At 45.5% G+C, this 18,814-nt stretch overlaps 1 pseudogene; it reads left to right on the top strand.

The window, feature by feature from the left end:
* The first annotated feature begins 618 nt into the window (after window positions 1-618).
* Window positions 619-14,934, top strand: LOC103733950 (annotated as a pseudogene).
* The last annotated feature ends 3,880 nt before the right edge of the window (window positions 14,935-18,814 follow it).

The raw sequence follows: 18,814 nt of genomic DNA, 5'->3' as shown, positions 1-18,814 counted from the left end.
ATCCCCTGCTTATTATTATTATTATTATTATTATTATTATTATTATTATATTGGTCTGTGAGTGTGTATGGTGTGTGGTTATGAATGTCACAACACACATGTGGACATCAGAGGACAGCTTTTCAGAATCAATTGTGTCCTTTCTCTGTGGGAATCCAGGGATCAAACTCAAGTTGTCTTACTTACAAGCAATTTCTTTTATCCACTGAGCAATCTTACTAGCCAAGAACTTTAAAAATTGTACTGGTTGCAAACTTACAAAAAATTTAGCTATTTTATATAAAGTTTGCATCTCTAATAAACCATCTGTGAAGAGTGAGCCTGGGCAGCCTGGAGGCCTCATTTGCTCCAAGATGGCCAGCTGGGGGAAGACAGGTGCTGGTCCTTGGTCTCTGGCCACAATGGCTTCTTAGGACTGTTTTCCTGAACACTAGATTTCCACCAAACAGAATCAGCTTCAGTAGTCACAGAACTGACCCATGTGTCTCATCTGCTGCCAGCTGAGCTCAGGTCTTTGACACTAGCCCCTCTATATGAATATTGGAACACAGTGACTCTATTTGCATCTCTGGACCCAGGACAATCAGACAATTTTGTGGATGTGACCAACAGAACTGCATGTGTGCAACAGAATCACCAGTCTTTAATGGAAGCCTGGAAGTTTGGGAGCTGCTGAAGCTTGTGGATTTCATGCCAGTCCCACAGAGATATAAATATAAGAAAGGGGTTAGTTATCACAGATTCCAAATTCCCTGTTAATCAACTGGCTCTACAAAATTTTGAGACCTTTGGGGGACCTTTGGCCATCAACTTGTGTACCTCTTCTCTCAGAGCAGAAGTACGTCGCGTGAGTCAATAATTTTGCTGCTTGGGATCTTACGCTAAGCTATAGCAACTAAGTGCCAGACATTTTGTTAGTGAATCCATCTCCCACTGGTAACTAGATCCCAAGAATGGCCTTTCTTCAATGCCATCCCCAGGCTGCATTCTGAACCTTCAGTGCTTCACTTTCTCCAGAGGATGTCAACTGCTTCTCTTCTGCCAGATTTGGCAGCTCAGGACTTCTGAACTACCACCTGATGGATGTTGCCTTCTTGCTGCCTGTCCTGGCCTTTGGCCTATAGCCTGGAGACACCATGCTTGACCTGTGTACAGTCCGCGGGGTGGGGGCAGGGGGACAGTGGAATTACTTCAGATTGATTGTTGCTGCAGTCTAGCTGGCAATGATCACTCCACTTCTTGAACAAGCAGACTACCAAATGTCCTTCACAGCTTTGTGCCTCAAGACATCAGGGAAGGGAATCAAGTTCAAATCACTTCATGGGATGGCAGGAAGTGGGGAGAACTGGAATGCAATAGTTATACCTGGATTATTTCAATATCGATTTCAAAATTCTGAACTCAGGTCTTGGAAAGTAAGAAAGTAACTAGGGGGTGGGGGGCAAGATCCTCGTGCCATGGCCGCAGGTACCAGAGAAACTGTGGCTGAACCTGAACTCCACACAGAGAACAAGGGACATAATGGGCTGTAGGAAGATTTAAAAAGTGACTCCAGTAAAATGATGACTCATCCCTTGTTTCCCCTGACCATGGAGGACGTTGTGAAAACAGCAGACCTCAGAAAAGCCAACCAGGAGCTGGAGAAATGAGTCAGTGGTTCAGAATGCTGGCTACTCTTGCAGAGGACCTTGGCTCAGCTCCCAACACCCATATGATGGCTAACAATCATCTGTCACTCCAGTTCCAGGGAATCCAACATCCTCTTCTGGCCTGCACTTACATACAAAACACACACATAAAATAAAATAATAGTAATAGTAATAATAATAATAATATTACTAATAAGCCAACCAGATCCTTGACCGTGAAAAAGAAAACTCTTCATCCATCTGTGGTTTTTTCCATTACTGATGTCCCTCTACCAAGAATTTGAGACAACAAGTACATTGAGCCCACAAGTAATTTTTGCTTCTGCTTGCTTCACAGAAACCAAAATACTCTTCTTAAAACTACAAGTATAATCATGTGGACTGAGTGATGGAGATAGGAAAATAGAAGCAATCAGTGTAATTCAAATTGTAACACCCCCCGCCCCACCCCGTGAGCCTGGAACAGACTCTATGAGCCTGAAGCTGTGGTTCCCCACCTGTGAGCCTAGAGCTGTGATTGTATTCCATGAGCCTGGCGATATAGGCCTGTCTTATGAGCCTGGATGTATGATGAGATGGAGCTGTGGTCACATACTGTGAGTGGGAGCTATGATTGTCTCTTGTGAGCTGGAGCTGTAGTGCCCCCCATGAACCTGGAGCTGTAGCCCCCTCCTGTGAGTCTGGAGACGTGATCTCCTCCTATGAGATGAAGCTGTGGTCACCTCCAATGAGCTGGAGTTGTGGTTGTCTTGTGAGCTGGAGATGTAGGCCCCTATGTAAGCATGGAGCTGTGAATGTTTCCCATGAACCTGAAGCTGTGGTTATCCTCCTATGAGTCTGGAACTGTGGTCTCCTCCTGTTAACTTAGAGCTGTGATACCCTCATGTAAATCTAGAGCTGTGGTCCACTCCCAGGAGCCCGAGTTGTGATTCCCTCCTGTGACCTGGAGCTGTGGTCCCCTCTGTGAGCTGGAATTGTGGTCCTCTCCTATGATCCTGGAGCTGCCATCCCTTCCTATAAATCTGGGGCTGAGCCTGTGGTCCCTCCTGTGAGTCAGAGTTGTCCCCTCATATGAGCTGAGGCTGTGATCCCCTTCCATGAACCTGGAGATGAGGTTGTCATCTTTGTTCCATGGTTCCAGTTCCTTCAGTGGTGGGCTGATGGTGGAGCAGATTGGAGGATGGAGGATTTCCCAATGTTGGGCAGCAATTTCAGCCTCCTCAAAAGGTTTTCACTCCCCACAACCCCCTCCCCAAGGTCTTAGGTTGTGCATGGCAGTGACTTTGCCTCTGCGTTGGGCTTATGGTGAGGACATGGGAGATTTTCTGGCATTTTTCTATTGCTCTTCTACAGCTGCAGTGTACATTCATCTGTGCCCTCCAGAAAATGTAAAACACCTAGTTGAACTTCTAGAGATAAAATCATAGGCTGAGAAATAAAAAATAAAAACTTAAAAAAATAAACAAAAACAAATAAAAAAGACAAACCAACCTATTTCCATACTATACCTGAGGATTGTTTTTCTTTCTTTCTTTTAAAAATAGTAGTAGAGATTGAACCTAGGGCCTTACACATCTGACATTATTCTAACTTAAGATAATTTCAAATTCTGATTCTGTTCTCTTATTTAACATTATCTATAATTTGCGCATTATAAACTGGATGGTTTCCTTAGATATCCAAGAACAGAAAAAAATTAATAGCCAGAACCTTTACTATGAAGTGAGGAAACAGAGGTCTAAAGCAGGCAGGCAGGGCAAGAATGCTATTTATCAGAGCTGTTCTTCCCAGCATGGAAGCCGCTGGTGACTTGTAGATCTGGAGTCTTGAAATGTGGCCAAATGGATGAGATGCTATTAAGATAAATAATGCACTATGTGCTAAGACTTAATACAAACAAAAATGTTCTAACAATCCTTCTATATTACTTTATATGTCAAAATGATTATTAGAGACAATCAGATAAATATAAAATACATAATTAGATTAATCCCTCATGTTTCTATTTTACTTTGAATGTAGCTGCTAATAAATTCACATTAATGGTATAGTTGGAACAGTGTTTATTAGATAAGAGGTTCAGAATGTAGTATAGGACCTGATGCCCCCTGAAGAACACCAGACTATTTTAACAGATTCAATTTCTTTCTGGAAGACAGGGAAAGCCTGGCTATAGAGCAGAGAGTTCTAAGACAAAAGGTTGTGCTGTTAATACATGGGCTGGTACCCAGGGCCCAGGTATCAACAGTGGGACTGTGAGCATTGAGCAATCCTACACTAAAGTTTGATGTTCCAGACATCTTTCTGTCCCACTCAGAGGACAAACTTAGGAGGTTCACAGCATTTACAACAGGTATATCTTAAAGAAATATGAAGTCTCATTTTCCTATTTGTTTCTAATTAGTTTTCATCATCCTTGGCTGGAACAGCAGCTTGTTAGCTAAGATTCTAAAATTCAGAATTTAGGTATGTGGTATTATACACTGGCAACTGGAGTTGACTTTGCAGAACATGAAAAAGCCATGACATTATCTTAAAAGATGTTGTTTCATGGAAACTGTCAATGTTAAGAGTTAAGATTTTTCTTTTTCAGAAGTTTGATGAAAACCCTTTTGACATGTACTTTGCCTCTGGTTCACCAGAACAGTGGAAAGGGCACCTGTCTTTAAGATTCAGTTAAGATTTTTCTTTTTCAGAAGTTTGATGAAAACCCTTTTGACATGTATTTTGCCTCTGGTTCACCAGAACCAGAACCAGAACCAGTCCACCAGGTGGACTCCAACTACCAGTTAGGAATGTAGCAGAGACGTGTGGACTGACAGACCTCTAACTCTAGCCCAGACTCACCCTAACCTTCACAAATTTGCTTGTAGGCTTGTCTTCTAGGTGATTCTAGACCCTGTCAGTTTGAAGACCGATACTAGCCTTCCTAGCTTGTCAACTTCACACCCCAACTTACCACGGTTTTTTGAGAGAGGCTCTTAGTATATGGCTCTGGATGGCCTGGAACTTATTATGTAGACTAGGCTGGCTCAAATTCACAGATATCCACCTGTCTTGGCCCCCAGTGCGCTAGGATTATAGGTGTGCACCACCAAATGCAGCTCAAAGATATCACATTTAAAACATAGTTCCAAAGTACAGTATCACAGAATAAACACTCCCACTCTAACATGGAGGAATGGGGACACAGTGACAAATAGCAGGGCCAAATCAAGCCCAAAACACAGCAAGCGTTTGTAACTGAATTATCTAGACTCCAAAGTGTTTTGGTAGCCCCAACCTATAGCTCTGTTGCCCATAGTACAGGTAGAACATCCCTTGGGCTAGCTTAATTTCATGTCTGCAGTTCTCCAGGCAGACATCCTATGGCCCTGGCATCTCCAATATCCTGTGGTCTCCACTGCAACTTAGGCTTCATTTTCATAGCTTTACACAGCAGCCTTTTAAGGACTGCTTTCAGGGACTCAGACCCTGCCACACATTGTCTACCTTCAGTGGCTCTCTGAAGCCATGGAGTGAGACTATAAGATGCCTTCGCCCTTGCATCTTTCATGTTTGCAAAAGCAGTACCACATGGATGGTGCTATAAAGTTGCACTAAGGTCTCCAGATGGAGCCTGATCCTTTAGACCACAGTGGTGGCAGCCTCAATATTCCTTGGTGAGCTGAGTCTGCAAAATCACCTTCTTAGGCAGTTGTTTTTGCCAGTCATTCACTTCTGTGAATCAGAAGCTCAGGATTTTTCCTTTTAAATAAATTTTCATTTAGGCAAATTGGAGCCTTTGGTGGGTTGGGTCTTACCTTCAGGACACCATTCCTATTGTCCCAATGAAGGAAATGATGTTTCTCTTTAACAATAACAGATTCGTTTTCATTTACACACTTCTTGTCCACAATTTTCAACTTGTCCATTCAGCTTTACTCCCTAAACTTCATATTTTCATATCTTTTCTCACTCTTTCACTATTAATGAATAAGAGCACTGAGCACAAGTCATGCCATAGGCTGAATGTCATGGTATCTTGAAACTTGCTCTGTCAAAGAAATTAATTCATTACTTTTAAATTCATCCTCACATAAGTTCTTGGCACATCAATAGAATTCAGCCACTTTCATTGCCAGAATGCAGGGAAAATGGCCTCTGGAAAAGTTTCCAGTAGAGACCTTGTTCCCCTCTGAAGCTTCATGAACCAGTGCTCCACTTTCTGTGTTTCTTGTGGCATTCTGGACTTCTATACCCCCACTAGAATGGCTCATTAAGCCGTCTTTACAACATGTATGGTTTTTCAAACATAATTTTCATAACACTTCCATTTCCTTCTGCAAACCAATTCCAAAGGCCAAGAATCCAAGATCAGGTCTATCACAGCTATTGCTCCACCGCTCAGTACCAGTTTTCTGTAATAGTTAATTTCCTCATTTTTTGTGACAAAATTCATGACCAAAGCAAATAGAGGAGGAACTGTTAATTTGACTCACAGTTGGAGGGAATAACCCCCCCACCCCATGGTGGGAAAATCATAGCAGGAGCTTGACCCATTTGGTCACATTGTGTCCGTAGTCAGGATGCTAGATGAATGCTAGTGCTCGTCTCCCTTTCCTGTTTTTATTCAGTTCAGGATCCCAGATCATGGAACGGTGCCCACCCATAGTTAAGATGGGCGAGCCCTCTTCATTTAAGTAAACTAGATTATCCCTCATAGGCATGCCCAGATTCTAACCCAACCTACATAGCCCTTCACAGGTGTCCCCAGAGACTTCAAACATTCACGGCATCACTGGATGGACATAGAAAGATAATAATAGGAGAGAACATCTACCTCACTCAGCACCTGCCAGAAAAATTGATTTAACATAATCATGGCATGGTGTAATACATTAGGTCCGATAAATAAGGAGTATTCCCCTATAAATACTAACACAGTTTTTTAAGTACAAATGCAACATTAACCACAAGTTTGTATTCTGAGCCATGAAAAGTGTTAGATCGATTCAGATTGACTAAAATAATATGAGATATCAATAACAACATAGAAGAATCTGAGAGTTTTGTCAAAGCCTTCAAGGAAGATAGAGCCCAAGAGCTAACTCTTCTACTGGTTGTACAGAGCAAAAGACAGACAAAGGCTAGACCACTGTGCTGGAATTTGCCAGCAGCTCCCATTGAGAGTGGCCCATGAGTCCTTTGAGCAGGTTCCATGCCTCTGGAATTCAGGCATGATTCCTCAGGCTGCACTAAGGGGGTGGCCACATAAAGGCTGGGCATTTGTGTTCCTTGCTCTTTTCTCCTTTGTATTTTACTTGAGAAGATGGGAGAGCATTAGGAGAGGCCATGCCACTGCTCCTGTAACTGGACCTAGGAGAAATACTGCTCTGATGGCATGAGGTTGTTTGAAGAGAGGTAGGTGATGTTTATTTTTTAAGCAACCGTTTGTAAGCAACAGAAGCAACTGTTGTCATTATTTTTGCACTTTCTAGTGGCTGACTTCTTTATGTATCAGGGACTATCCCTCCCCAATGTGATAGTAGGAATGGCTGTATCCCTGGGGCTGGGTTATAGTAGTATATGGCAGATGCTGGGCAAGAAGTTGAGTTGTGCTTCTGCAGAGTTATTTGGTGCTGAGTGGAGACCATCAGCTCCTGATCAGAAACATTTTGGCATCATTGACAGGGGTGGGGACACCAAAGGATGGGATCTACTGGTTAAAGACATCTGAGTAGCGTAGATAACACTTGCAGGTCAAGTGCCATGCCCTTCTGTCAGTTGGCCAACATGCCAGTGTCAGAAAAGAAGCTTTACCTGGGCAGGCCACCCTACCTGACAGAATGCTTTGCTGAGGACATGAAGATGCTGCTGCTTCACATGAAATGGTAAGGCATACTCATAGAATAAATAATGGTTTAGTGCATAGTCCTAGTCAGGAAATTTATATCTCTCCTGTAAGGATCAGCAAACATAGCAGAAGGAATAGAAAGAATGTCAGAGCTGAGGGACAAGGAGAAGAGATGTGAAATGCTAACTTCACGGCATGACACAGTCATTGCAAACATGATCTCAGTACACCTGTGGTTGTCTGCACCCGGCCTCCTCCCTGTCAACCACCAGTCTTGGATGGAGGTTAGGGGGCTCATGGGGCTCTAACCTTTCCTACTGAGCTATTGGAAACAGATATGTCCTGGGGAAAGGACAGCCAATGCTTTTAGTGCTTTATCAAACTCTGATCCCACCAGTCTCCATTGGATAAATATAAACCTATGACTTCATACATTGTCCTGGTCAAAAACACCGGATCAGAAAAAAATAAAAAGGCATGAATGTGGGAAAGGGACCTGTAGGAGGAGGGGGGGTGACAGGGGTCGGGGGGAGATTACAGAGTGTGAAGAATAAGAATAAACAGAATGCAATATGTATATGAAAAAAAGGTCAAAGAAAAAAATTAATCACTAAAAAATATGAATCTCCAAATGCATAACACTAACTCGTGAGGTCTGATGACTACTCACACACAGAGATGGAACCATTGGGTAAAAAGGGATTGCTGGGAAGAAAGAAGTTATGAAAGTCAGAGCTTCAGAGTCTGTAAACTGTCATTATTCGTTTGATTAAATTGAGGCAGAATAACATCTTGTAATGTTGAGGTACAAAAGGTAGATGGTAGTGCATGCTGAGGTAGAATTTGGGAGCCTGTCCTAAGTAGTGACATATGAAGTGGAGGCCTTAATGAGGTCTACAACTGCTAAAAGGGAAGGGTGGGGTTATGCATGCTGAGGTAGAAGTGGTGGGCAGGGCTTAAGTACTGCCCTAGGTGAGTGGTTGTTTCCAGTACTTGTGCAGAGTCTGGAGTGGTGATGCATGAAGTGGAGGTGGAGCTTTGTGTGCTGGCATTATGAGACATAGGGCCCCTGGGGTAGGGCATGGTGTTTTGTATGCTGAGGTGGGTGTGAGCGGCAGGGCTGTGAGTGAAATCGGCGCAACCCTGGAAGTACCTGGGCAGGACTGTTAGTGGTGACCTACGATGAGGGAGTGGCTGTTTGGATCCTGACATAATATAACAGATGATTAAAGGAGGAGGAGGGCAGAGTCATGCCTGCTGAGGAGCAAGTGCTAGGCAGGGCTATAAGTGCTTACATATCATGAGAGCACAGAGATTTGGATTCTGACATAATGTGACACAGGGCCACTGAGGAAGAGGGCGGGTCTATGAGTGCTCACCTAATGGCCTGGGCCTAGAGAATACCAGGTAGGGCTGTGGGTGTTGATCTATGATAGGAGCACAGAGTTTTTCCTCTGACCTTATATGACACAGGGCACCTTCACTGTCTCACTCCAGACATTTAGTTACTTTAGTCTCAGTGTTCTAACAGCATTTTGACTCCCATCCCCACCCCATGCTCCCAGCAATAGGCCCTTGCAACCCACCTCAGGCCTTAGCTGCTCTCTTAGAGTCTGTACTGACACAGGGTCACTGAATTTCTTTAAGACACAGTCCATTTATACTTATGTTGATTAGCAGGGTTCCTGGGACGCAGTAGCTCCTTAGTGAATCTTGGCTCCACACGGGACTGCTTTCTACTTTATAGTAAGATGCACCTACTTTCTGTATGATGAAGCTCCAAGAAAAAGGACATATGCAGGGGAAAGGTGTGGAAGACAGTCCCTTCCTCATGAGAGCCTATGAAGGCAATCATGCCTTAAAAGTCATGGGCCCACATTTCATCTATGACAGAGTCTGACTTGGGTTCTTTCCTCCTGAGATGCCTCCTGTCACTTCAACATCATTACAGAACTGCCTCCATTTATTACCAGAATTCCCATGAAAATGGACTGCTCTTCCTCTTGTGATCTGCTTTGTTTATTACACCGTCTCTGCTACATGTGGCTGCAGGCATCTGCAGCACCAGTGTGTTACTGCAGATAGATCTCCTTACTTTTAGACTGTAACCTCACTGACATCACAAACTGTGAGCAGAGGACTGGCAGATGGCACCATGCCTCCTGTGGTCTACCACTAATTACTTTGAAGATAGTGTGGTCTATACATCCAAACCTTTGACTGTTGCCACTTCAAAAGAGATATTAATCCAGGGAGATGGATTTTTTCTCATGTGAGCTTCTGCCGGCTTATACCAGAGCTCAACAAACTAATAAAACTGAATTTGTGTCCTGAATACTGGGGCTTGATGTTGTCCTGGAGCCAGGCTGGGAGGAGCATACCACTGTCACAGTTAAAAGAAACAAGCCATGAGTGAGGTCCTCATTTATGTTCCTAAGAGACCCAGGGTCCTAGCTCTTCTGGGCAGCTGAGAATATTGCTAGCCATGGCAATATTCTGCATGGTACACCGGCAGAAAATGTCAAGGAACCAAGAATGTCCATTTGTGCTAAAGTCAATACACTCAGTTATGAGCCCCTGCATAAAGGAGGCCTGCCTCCTGTGTGTTCCCTAGGACTCAGTGAACACTGTTAGCACTGAGGACACACTATCCTGTGGGTGACTTTCTTCAGCTGTTGTTGTCATATTCTGTGAGCTCTCCTAGACTCCCCAGATGGAGCAGAGGATATCCCAATCCCAGCCTTTGCATTGGGACTGTCATTAAGTAGGGTAACATTGGTCTGTGATAAGCACAAGCAGTATGTTACCACGTTCATTGAGGTTTCAGGGCACAGGGGAGACATGTAGGGAAAGTGAGGTTTAATGGCTGCGCCTGAAAGGCATGGCTGTGGTGTGATTCTGGGTTTAGCTCCAGGGCCTCTGAGAAAGCTGAGGTTTGCCTGGCTCTCCTCCCAGCAGCCTTACACTGTACTTATCTTTAACTGAGTCACTACATGTGTCGTGTTTGTGTCCCCTATTGAGTAGCCATTAGAACTGTACCATCATCATCTACTAGGAACACTAGGCTTGGCAATAGGTGACTGAGGGCATGCTGGGAGTACCCCTCAAGGATGATACAGGCATCTCAGAAAGGAGCCCACAGGATACTGTGTAGTATCTGGGCACTGCTTTGCTGTAAGCCAGATGGGTGAGTGTTGAAGTTTCCCCCAATAGCTATCACATCTGACAGTCCAAATTTCTTCTTCTGCTTCTCCACTCTCTGCCCCACATCATGTCAGGGTCACAGCTCTGCTCCCCACTTCCTCAGTCACCACTCACAGCCTAGCTTTGTATATCCATGGCCCCACCCACCAATGTCAATACTAGGAGCCCTCTTCCAATTTCCTATGTCACCTATCAGAGCACTGCTCCTGCCTTAACCTCAACAAACTGGCCAGGGCTGGTATTCCAGAGTTCCTGCCCAACTTTCCCTCAACACTCACAGCCCCCACCTGTCTTCCTGCATCCACAGCCTGCTCCTCCCACAGCTCCCTCTGTCAACTAGTTACCCTCAGCCTCAGAGCTGTGCCCTGACCTGCCCCAGGCCCTTCACCAAGGCCTCATCACTCAGAGCCCCACCTTGCATGGTCTCCTCCTGACCCTGTTCATCCTCTGGTTCCTTTTCTCAATTCTCCTCTTCCTTCTCAGCCCCTAGTGCAGACCCCAGACCTGCCCCCACTAATCAGAGTTCCTCAGACCCAGTGAGTCCACCAGCATCTCCTAGTGGCCAGCTCAGCTCAGGGCTTCATGACTCAAGTGTGTGGCTTCCTGTCAATGATGCAGAAGTCCTTGCTGTGGCCTGATTGAGTATGTACAGGCCTCACCCATGCAAGGTGGAGGGCTATATACTTACGTGTAGGTACATGTATAAGTGTGGCTTTGTGTGAGGTTACACCCCTTTCAAAAGACAACTCAGAGCTTGGGTGAGAGTATCAGAGTCTATGCCTGTGAACACCAGGCAACAGCTTGCAGTCCCAGGAGTCCAGGACAGCATGGGACAGTGGGGGACCTAAATTAGACCAGAAGCTGTAGTCCACGACCCTGGTTATTCTCTCAGCTGTGCATGGGAGCCACATATGCTCAGCTGGAGACTTGGCTGGGAAACTTGTTATCACCTCAGATATTCATGCTAACCACATATCCTGGTGCTGGAGACCTGGTTTGGAGGCAGTGAGGTGGATGACTGTGCTGCCTATGACCTCAAGCTCAGCAATCCTTACTCTTACGGTCCTAGAACAACTGCAAGAGAAGGGAAAATGAAACATTGAGACCAGAGACTGTAACCTTGATCTCAGCCTACTTACAGAATGGTCTTTCTGCTCTGCTGACTGGTGCCTGATGTGGTCCTAGAGCCAGGCCAGTGAGGAGCTTCCCACTGCCATATTCAGCAGAACCAAGCCCTGAGTGAGACTGTCATCTATGTTCTCCATGTGATCAGTCCACCTAGCTCATCTGTGGAGCCGAGAATATTGGTACCAAAGACACACACATTCAGGAAAAGTAGTGAAGTCAAAAATGCTACTTTGTGCTAAAGCCAGCCCACTCAGCTGTCCCACCCTGAGTAGGCCAATGGGGACATCCCTCCTGTGTCTTCAATTAGGTCTGGGTGACATCTGTCAGCACACTGATCACACTCTGCTCTCTGGGTGTCTTTCTCTAGTCATCTTCATCCTACTCTTTGAGCTCCCCAAGTTCTCCAGAGACAGGGATAGTTTATTCCAGTTCCATCCTTTTGCCTTGGACCTGTTGTAGAGCAGGACACCGTTGATCTGTGACAGAGATCAGCAGTGGATCATCTAAATGAGTGACATTTCAGGGCACATCTGAGACATGTAATCATTTGTAGACCACACCAGCATGTGTCACAGGCCACAGAATTTTATCCCTCACCATCTGCAGTCTCAGTGAGTTCACAGCCTAAAAGCAAGAAGGGGCTGGTCCATGTGTAGCAGTACATGTGCTTTCCACCTGCCCACATCCACACTGAGGAGGAGAGAAGATGTGAGAGTCTGGCAAGAGGGCAGGGTAGGCCAGGGTCACCTTGGTCTTGTCCTGCATGGATTCTTATCCCTACAATGAGGAAAACTACTATCAGAGGTATGGTCTGTGGAGGGCTAAGTGCACAGGCTATCCCTAAGGTTCACTGCTCCCTTCTCTTACAATTGGTCACTGGCTACCAGGTAGCCCAGGTCTCCACCTCCCTGTGCCACAGTCAGTCCTTTGGTTCAGGATGAATAGCCTCCATGCCCAGGTCAGGAGATGAGGCTATATATGGAGATCAGAGATTGTTGTGTGTGCCTCAGCTGCCCCTGGTGAAGTTGCTGAGAGGCATTTGCAAACATTAACTCTGAATCCTTCGCCCAACCTCAGTCATCCTTTTGTAAGGGTGTTAGGCAGACACGTATTCATGCATGTATGTTCATCCAGACTTAGGGTTGTGCACTTTCAATGTGTACACACATCCTCAGCCCATTAGACCCACAGCTATTTACTAGTTATGATTAGAAAGCCACTCACTTCTGTAATTTCGCAGTACACTGCCCTGGCCACCAGGAGATGCTGTCGGATTCACCAGACCCTGAGGAACTCTGACAGAGGGAAATGGACAGGGTTTGCAGTAGGTGACCAGGAAGGGAAAGAAGTGAGAGAGGAGCCAGTGGATTAAGAAGGGTCAGGATGAGGCTATTCACAAGGAGTGTTGGGTGGGATGGAGAGAGAAGGTTGAGGTTAAAGAGGAGCAGGATGAAAGTCCATGAGAAAACAGAGAAGTGTGTGTGTAGGGGATCCACATCCCCTGGCTGCAGGAGAAGCAGAGGCCAGCTGGGAGTCAGGAGTTAGAATGCGAGGGCAGGGCTGGGGAGAAGCCCAGCTGAGCTGTGAGCATCCTGGTTGGAGTTGAGGATGGGACTTTGGATCCTGTAGGATGCCTTAGAATTCTTCAAATGGGTTTTGGTCTGTGAGTACTGAGTTGGGTGAGAGGGACCACTGGAGTACCAGAGGATGACAATGAGTAATGAAATTGGATTTGGGGGTATGGCTATGAATACTGGCTTAGGTGCTAGGGGACACAGGAGTACCATAGTGAGCCTGAACAGAAACTTAGGAAGTTGTTGGGAAGAAGCTTTATGTCATGACTTGATGCAGCAAAGGGTCACTGGAGGAGGGCAGAGACCTTTGGAATAGGTAAGAGTTGTGGGCAGGGCTGAGAGTGTTGATATCGGTAGGCAGGGTCACAGAAATACCAGGATGCGGCTGAGAGTTGACACATGAACTGGAGGCAAGGCTTTGCATCCTGATGTAATGTGCCCCACAACTGAAAAAGAAAAATGGGGACAGGCTATGGGTGCTGAGTTAGAATTATTGGGCGGGGCTGTGATTATTACCTAGGTGGTCAGGTCCAGAACAATGCCAGATAGCTCTGGAAGTGGTGACTTATGGTGATGTGTCAGGACTTTGAATATTATGTGGCAGAGGGCCACTGGAGGAGAAGGGCTGGGCTGTGTTTACTCTGCTAAGAGAAGTGGGCAGTCATTTTGGAATATCAAGAAAAAAAAAAAGATCCTCAGTTTCCCAAATGGAATATAAGAGAGGGATGGTATTAACAGGGTCTTGCAAAGAGCAGCTGTCATTCAAAGGTTGGGGCAGAGATTCGATTTACAATACTTTAGCTTTAATTTTAATTCTTTCACCAGAATGAGAGACTAAATATAATCACACAATAAAAACTGATTTTATTCTGTTCTTCATGTTATTGCCAAGTCATTTCCCATTCCCAAGGAAATTAAAATTTGAATGCATGGTCTTTTATGACAAATTACAAATTAGATGAAAGACATTCTAATATTATTTCAGAATAATAAAATTCCGAACTCAGGAAAAAATAGATGTTTTACTAATGTAATCTGTAGAGATAAAAATCTCAACTTTATGAGCCTTCTACTAAAAGTAACAAAACTTGGAAATATAACAAAAGCATATCCCTTAGTCACACAAACAGGCAAAAAAAAAATGGAGTGGTTCACACTGTACTCCCACCAGGCCAAGCCTGACACTCTGACTCTTCCTGAACTTATGCTGTTTGGAAACTCCTAGTGCACTAGAACTTGTAATGGACAGGGAAGCATTGGCATGTGTCATGCAATTCTGGCCTAGACTCTCTCTCCCTCACCTCTCAAAGCCTCTGCATACATCTCATCTGTGATCTTTCCTAGTGACCCTGGCAAAAAATTCCAAGACTTTCATCTTGATGGTCCCAACATGGGCCTTTGGGCCCCACAGGAACCCATGGCAAGGCAGATCGCAGTCAGGTACCCACCTGTATTCCAGGGACCCTTCCTGCACAAAATCATCAGTGAAGAGTTTCCTGGGCTCCACAAATATGAAATGTTTACACCAAGCATAGCAGCCTAATTTATTCAACACTCCCCGGAACTTCTCCTCACTGACAGTTACCTTCTATAAAAATAATGTACAGGGACATTATTAGGAGACCCATATTGGGTAAGCCCTGGGGACCATGCAGCATCCCATCATAGGCGATCCCTAGAGCAGTGACAAGTATGTAGTAGTGAACAATGGTAGTGAACATAGTACCATGTCAATGTAGTGAATATCCACCATATCAATGCCAAAAACAGCTTCATGCACTCAGGCCTCACTAAAGATCACAAGATCACACTCCTGATATTCTTTGGTGACACATTCCAGCATTTCTTCCTTGGTGGTCAGCTCCTTCATTCTATACTTGAGGAACAGGAACTGCACCAAGTCAACTATCTTTGGTTTTAGTGCATCACGCAGGAGTTGCACAGGTTTTTCCTGCTCTACTGCTTGATTTCAGGAGTCCTCATCAGAAGGTCTGCCTGCAATGGAGCCCATGACAGTGGGTGGAGAGGAGACTCTAGGAGACCGCTGGGGAGAACTTGGTGTTCCTCCCCCTGATACCTCCCTTGCTGTGGTCACAGTGACTTCTGCCACTTCAGCCATGGGAAGCTGGGCACTATCCAGGTCCCATGCCTCCCTTTGGGCCTGAGATCTGTCAGGGATATTGTTATGCTGGCTGTTCTGAGTATGATGCCACTTGACTTTCCTTGGGAACAATAGGTTAGGACAGTGTGCAGCTCACAGCAATGAGGACAGACTTGGAGAGGGAGAGTCCAGTGCAGTCCATCTATCTTAGAATTGGAGACTAACCTTATCCTCACCTTGATAAATAACAAGGACTGGAATATTTCTTTTGATCCATGTGCCCACCTTACTTAAGGCAAAGGCCTTCTTCTGCAACACAGAGGAAAGAGTTGATGAGGAGAGAGAACCCACTCAAGGTCCCTAGGGATTTCCACACATGGCAGGAGGGCAGGTAGGGGCTGGTTCCCATGCTGATTGATTCCTTCAGTTCTCACCTTGAGTTTTGACACACCTGAGATCCTCCCTGTGATGACCTGAGACAAATGACCTGGAAAGAAAACAGCAGATTCAGAATGACAACCTTAGGCAAGACTGTGTGGTGGTGACTGAGATTCAGGACCCCCTGTCTATGTTAAGTAACATTCACTTAGCCCTTTGCATCTTTACCTGGACTCTTACCAGATCCTGGATCCTCTGTGACTAACCAAGGTCACCCACTCAGGTCAAGTTCCTCACCTCACAGACTTCCTGAAATCTCAGAGGTAAAATGAGCAAGTGACACATCCTGTCACCCTTCTGTGGGCTCTACAGAGAAGTACCCATGATCTGAGCTCATCTCTCTTGAGATGAGGGGTCCCTAAGTCCACCTGAAGTATATTGATCTTACTTGTTCGCATTCACATTGCGCATTTACACCAGGCCTCATCTCCCCAAGAACTCCCCCATCCTGCTTGAGGCAGTTGAAGTAAACATGCCAATGAATGTCTCTGAGGCTGACTCCAAGGCATAGCCCAACTACACAGTTCCTTCTTTTTGGGCTGCTGACACTTCCAGTCCTTAGGAGGGTCCCATATCTTGATTCTCTCTGCTCTCCATATGTAGTTCCTGCTGCTTGCCTGACATCAATCCTAGGATGACGACAGTCATCAACTCATGGAGAATCCACACCCCAAGTCATGAAGCACAAAGTAAGCCAGCTACAGAAGGCACACTGCCAGGGCTCCCCAGGCATCATAACAGGGGAAGCAATGACCTATAAGGTTCCTAGTTTAGGAGTCTATTGGACCTCTTCACAGGTTCAGATCTCACTATGATTGCTAGCCTGGATTGGTGCCAGTTGCTGTACACCTCCCTCTGGTAATTGGACTTGGCTCCCACTGCTGTTCTGGTGATGTTCTACAGAAGCAAAGATGGAACACATCTGCACAGTGCTGCATGGAGTTTCTAGAGCCTGAGAGAAGGAAAGGGTGCCTTCTTTTGTCTCAGGGAATCTGAAGGTCACATGGCCCTTCTAACCTGCATATCCATCTTTCAGGCCAAGGCCAACAGTGATCTCCACCTCATCTCCTGAAGCTAAAGGAGGCACCTTTGGTCCTCAGTGTTCTCTGGTGCCAGCCTGTTGCAAGAGCAACATTGGCATGTCTTGTATCAGAGGTCTCCTTGCTCCTGCTTCAGGACCCTGGCACCTTACCACTTCAGATCTGAGGCCTCACGGTCTCAGAACATGGCTCACACATCCGGACCATATGCAAACTGGAGCAAAGGGACACTGAGTCTGGCTACTTGGCCGAGGAAATCCAATGTCTGATAAGAGGGTGGAGGTCCCGCTGATATCTGAAGTACAAGAGGGTCATTCCCACAAGTGGTTTCCACTGGGCATCAGGATGCACTAATTGGGGAGTCTCTATCTCAAAAATGTCTCTGCAGTCCAGCTTCAGATGTAGCATGAGCACGTCCCCTCCCAGAACCTCACAAAATGGCTCTAAGTCCTCAAGTCTTGTGATTGAGATATGGAAGTATAGGGACAGGTCATTTGGGCAAGAAAGCACTCAGGCATCCTCTAAGCACTAAAAGCCCCCAAAATGTTTCAGAAACACTGAAAATGGAGCCTATGTAGGTTCCCCAGGGATGGAGGAGTAAGGGACTCATTCCTGTATTTGGACCTCACTTGGTACTAGGCTGACCTCAGGGGTAAACTGCATGATTTGGAGACCCTCTATCCTGAAAGGGGGCTTTAAAGCCCACCCCAAGCTCTCACCTCCTGTCTATAAGTGTCCTTTTGCCATATCCAGTCCAGGAACATCATATGACTCTGAGACCACCTCCCCCAATTTCCCAGATGCAGATACAGAAAAATCTAGAGGGCCTTATTCCAACAATTCAGCCTGCATTTGGTTCAGGACCCTCAAAATTTTTCAATGTAGCTTTATTACCCAGGCTTGTTTATCTGGATTGGGTTTCTGAGACCTATTCCTATATGCCGTCTTGATTCTGATAGACATTTGGCCCCCTTCTTTCTTTCAGTCTCTGAAATGACTCCTATGCACAGGGTGTCAAGGGAGGAAGGGTAAAAGGTCTCATTTCTCTAAATGGATTCCTGATTGATGCACCACTCACTACACTGCCAGAACTATATCTGCAAACCTTTGCCCTTTGTGCAGACCATCCTCATAAACAAGTTTTACACTGCCCTTGCTCCTCTGAATTTATGAGGCTCAAATCAGTGAACGCTGAGTCTGAAACCATGTCCAGAGCTATCCAGTCTGGCAGCAGGGATAGAACAGGATGCTGTTGGTACTCCGCTCCGCTCCCTCAGTGTCCTCCCCTTGGTTCTAATTAAAGCAAAAATACCTGTACTCTATGGACCTCAGTACACAGGATCAAGACTCTAACTCCCAGCATCCACTTAAACTCAACATGGAGAAAGGCTTTTTTCTACATGTCTGTGTCCTTGTACATGGAATACAAGAGAAGACTGAATTTGTAGGGACGCTCTGTGGCAGTGCTTCAGCAGACCACCTGCAGCTTCATTCTCTAAGACTTTTACTTCTCATCTCCCACATCCGTGTCCATCTGTTCTAATGTCCAGTTCACTTTAAATGTCGCCTATACACGTACATTTTCCAAGTGTCTATATAAACAATTCAGACTCCTGTTTCCAAAATACTTCCTTACCACCCATGATTCTCTAAGGACAGTTATGTGTATCTGGGAAAGTTGGTTCCATCCCTACCTCCAGCTCTTGGTCCAAGATGATATAACTGAAGCCAGTTCACACATTCCATTCTGTGGGTTACAGTGTTTTCTTCTAGCAAAGCCAAGTGACCCATACCAGACATGTAGAGTGGACTTTGGATGTTTTCCCTCCAGGGCTATTTCTAGT

This window comes from Nannospalax galili, unplaced genomic scaffold (assembly GCF_000622305.1).
Source record: "Nannospalax galili isolate Female #2095 unplaced genomic scaffold, S.galili_v1.0 scaffold5716, whole genome shotgun sequence".
NCBI lineage: Eukaryota > Metazoa > Chordata > Mammalia > Rodentia > Spalacidae > Nannospalax > Nannospalax galili.
Note: the sequence above shows the minus strand (reverse complement) of the source record. Positions and strands in the feature narration are given on the sequence as shown.